Source organism: Odontesthes bonariensis, chromosome 8 (assembly GCF_027942865.1).
Source record: "Odontesthes bonariensis isolate fOdoBon6 chromosome 8, fOdoBon6.hap1, whole genome shotgun sequence".
NCBI lineage: Eukaryota > Metazoa > Chordata > Actinopteri > Atheriniformes > Atherinopsidae > Odontesthes > Odontesthes bonariensis.
In genome coordinates this window covers 22,617,513-22,621,089 of record NC_134513.1, presented here as the reverse complement: position 1 = coordinate 22,621,089, position 3,577 = coordinate 22,617,513, and the positions used below count along the sequence as shown (strand labels likewise).

The 3,577-nt window shown below is 46.2% G+C and overlaps 2 non-coding genes across 2 annotated transcripts; both read right to left on the bottom strand.

Annotated features, from left to right (window-relative positions):
* Positions 1-526: 526 nt before the first annotated feature.
* On the bottom strand, positions 527-615 carry trnay-gua (transfer RNA tyrosine (anticodon GUA)). Its single transcript is given in 2 exon segments — positions 527-562; positions 579-615. It is a non-coding gene; the product is annotated as a tRNA-Tyr (tRNA).
* A 710-nt stretch (positions 616-1,325) lies between these two features.
* trnah-gug (transfer RNA histidin (anticodon GUG)) lies at positions 1,326-1,397 on the bottom strand. Its single transcript has one exon. It is a non-coding gene; the product is annotated as a tRNA-His (tRNA).
* Between the last annotated feature and the right edge of the window lie 2,180 nt (positions 1,398-3,577).

The window sequence follows — 3,577 nt, the reverse complement described above, 5'->3', positions numbered from 1 at the left end:
TACTAACCACTATACGATCACGGCCGGTTGTGGGTATTTGTCGTGTGTGGCTTTGATGTGATCCGAAACACCTTCGTATCCCAAGGATAGCATATGTAGCTCTGCGGCATGTGGCTGGCAGGCATGGTTTTTTTTTTGTTTGGAGTAAAATCATTGACAGCAGAGATAAAGAGGAAGACGAGCTTTCCTTACGGTGTGGGGTCAGCCACATGTGTTGCAAGACAACACACTGTGAGGTATCTTTGGGGCGTAAGTGAGCTGGGATACCCAGGGAGTAGAAGGTTTAAAGCGATCCTGTTCTAAAGCAGTGGGAGAAGTGAGAGACTAAAACCAGCGTGCCGAGCTAGCCAGGAGTTGAACCTAGAATCTTCTGTTCCGCAGTCAGACGCGTTATCCATTGCGCCACTAGCACTTAGCAAATCTGATAGAGAGTGGAACAGTCTTTCGTAAAACAGCATATTCCAAAAGCTTTGAAAGGATTGACGGAGTTGGCCAAAAGAGCCTCTGTATACAAAAGCTTGGCACATCCTTCGAGCCGGAATTGAACCAGCGACCTAAGGATAACTGTTGTTAGGCACCTACAGTCCTCCGCTCTACCAACTGAGCTATCGAAGGGAGCAAAGCCCACATCCTTTTCATTAATCCTGTATGAATGCATGTAACCAGGCTTAAGATGCGTATCATGGGACACCTGCAGTTCTCTGCTGTACCAAATGAGTTCTGGAAGGGAGCCAGGGGCTTGGGCCTGTTTATCAGTTAAATAAACACAAAAAGTGATGAGAAACCATCAGTTTCAGATGCGTTTCAGATCAAATCAGCCTCAGTTTCTATCATGCATTTAGTCGTTACAACAACATATCTGGCATCTATCTGGGAAAGTCTCCACATCGTCCAACACAGATGTTGATCCTCAATATACCCTCACATTGTCCAGCGCAAAAGTCCAGCCTTTTTGTTTGGTTCTTTTTTGTCAGGTCTATCCATCCATTCATTTGGCACACGATTTTCATCTTCTGTTGTTAGGATGTTTATACTTTGGGTGTGGCGGTGTGTGAAAACCCTCCCTTTAGAAGAGCTAAAAAACACAGAACATATGCGGCCTTGGCGACTCATTAAAAAGGCACTATTTCTCATTGGGGCCTGTTTGATACTTTGACCCCTTTTATGCTCTTTAAATGGGCAGACGTTCTGCATTTGTGCTGTTTGATTCTTTCAGACCTTTGATACGGGACAGAGGCCTGTAGACAAAATAATTTTTTTTTTAAAGTTTAAGAAATGTGAGTGGGATCTTATTTCAGCGATGCAAATAATTTCAGTCGGAGGTTTGCCGTGACCCGGATTCAAACCGGGGTTGCTGCGACCACAACGCAGAGTACTAACCACTATACGATCACGGCCTGTTGTGGGTTTTTGTCGTGTGTGGCTTTGATGTGATCCGAAACACCTTCGTATCCCAAGGATAGCATATGTAGCTCTGCGGCATGTGGCTGGCAGGCATGTTGTTTTTTTTGTGTTTGGAGCAAAATCATTGACAGCAGAGATAAAGAGGAAGACAAGCTTTCCTTACAGTGTGGGAGGAGAAGACATCTACCTGGCCATTAAGGAAATGCTATCAAAGCGAGGAATAGAGCCAAAACAAGTCATATCAATAACCACTGATGGAGCGAAAAGGGAGCTGTGCCAAGGTTTAAAGAAGACAACGCTGACCTGATCTCTTACCACTGCAATATTCATCAGGCTGTCCTTTGCTCCGCCCTGTCAGATGAGTATGCTGAGGTGATGAAGACAATGATGAAAATCAAAAACTTTCTCAGGGCATCTTCTTCTTGTCAGCATTGCAGGCTCAGGGAATTTCTCAAAGAGGTTGATGCAAACTCTGATCATCTTTTGCTCCACAACAATGTGAGATGGCTCAGCAAAGGCAGGGTGCTAGAGCGATTTTTGGTCAATTAGACGTGAAGTAACAGCTTTCTTGGAACAACTGGAAAGTCAGAAAGCAGCCAACTTTTTCTGTCTTTCTAAATGATGAGAAAAACATGGATATCATAGCTTTTTTGGCTGATATCATGTCACACCTGAATGGGCTTAATTTGCAGCTGCAGGGAAAGAACAATTCCATTTGTGATCTGATGACAGCAGTCCACTCATTTCAACGAAAACTTCAGGGGCCTCATGTACAAAGACTTGCGTGGATTTCCTACTGAAACATGGCGTACGCTCAAACCCAAATGACCTCCAACGTCGGATGTACGAATCTGTGCGCACGCATTAATCCAAGCACATTTCGTTTGTACATCCCAATCAACGTGGAATTGAGCGCACATGTCGGAGCAGCCGACTCCTCCCTGTCCACGCCCCTACTTAAATACGCAAATCATATTTAAATGAGCTCTGCACCTGCAATTCCCCTCTGTGTACGGTCAGAAAATAAAGAAAAAAGACTGAATAAGACGGGAAAAAAGAACAACTTCACGGAAAGCGATATGTCGGTGCTAAGTGGAGGCCCGCAAAAATGTGTTCTTTGGCACGCTGTCCTCCGGCATAAGCAGCAAGCTAAGAGGAGTGGGTGGGAGAGCCTGAGGCTGTTAATGCTGGGGGGTCTGAGAAGCCTCACAAGCAGAGGTGAAGAAGAAGTGGTCCAACATTAAGGTGGAGGTGAAGCGTAGACTGGCTGCCCACAGCTGCAGTGTGGCCAAAACAGGCGGGTGGGGGGGTGACCGACTCTGTTTGAACAGAGAGTCGGGGCAACTATGGGTGACACTGCTCTCTCATGGGGTGGTGGGAGCTCATGTGGGGGACTCTGATTACCCCCAAGCTAAATACCGATGTTTCTGTGTAACTCACAACAACGTGTTCATACAGTAACGTGCAGAAGTGCGCCGGGGAAAAGGTGAGGCTGATTGAGACATTTCACACTTTACGCACGGGGTTATTAATATATGCCCACAGAGACGATCAGGGGCTTGTTAGAAAGATCTTAAACTGAAGTTTAACCAGCAAAAAACAGCAAGAAACTAACTTTAACCACCGACTAATATATATAATATAATAATGATGCTGTGAAGATGGGATAGAAATTGGGGGCGCACATGCTCAATGCGCGTCACGCACAGTGCCAACTTGCTGTTACTCAGAATGTATGAATCGTGCGTTGAACCAGGGCACCTCGCCACAATGTTGGTTAATTGCATTTATGCATCACATATGATCTGTACATCGATCGAATGAAAATGTTTCCTGTTAACATACAAATTCATCATGTGATGGCGCTTTTATAGCAATGTGTGCGCAGTCGATAGCTCCGATTATAAAATCGGCTCTCGCTTTTATGTTGGCCTGTTCAACTGCATTGTGGGAATTTTATATACGTGGCCCACGCGGCTGGCATGGCTCGGCTCAGGGTAGACTGGCACAGTCCCAATCGGTTGGCCAGCTCCCTCTGGGATGCCCCGGTTGCTATAGGAACCCCAGTGTGCACATCACCTGTGGGCACAGGCAGCGCATGGCTCCTCGCTGTGTTGCGCTCCAACGCCGGCCGCAGCTCTGTGCACAGTTCCAGGAGGATTTCCCTCAAAAC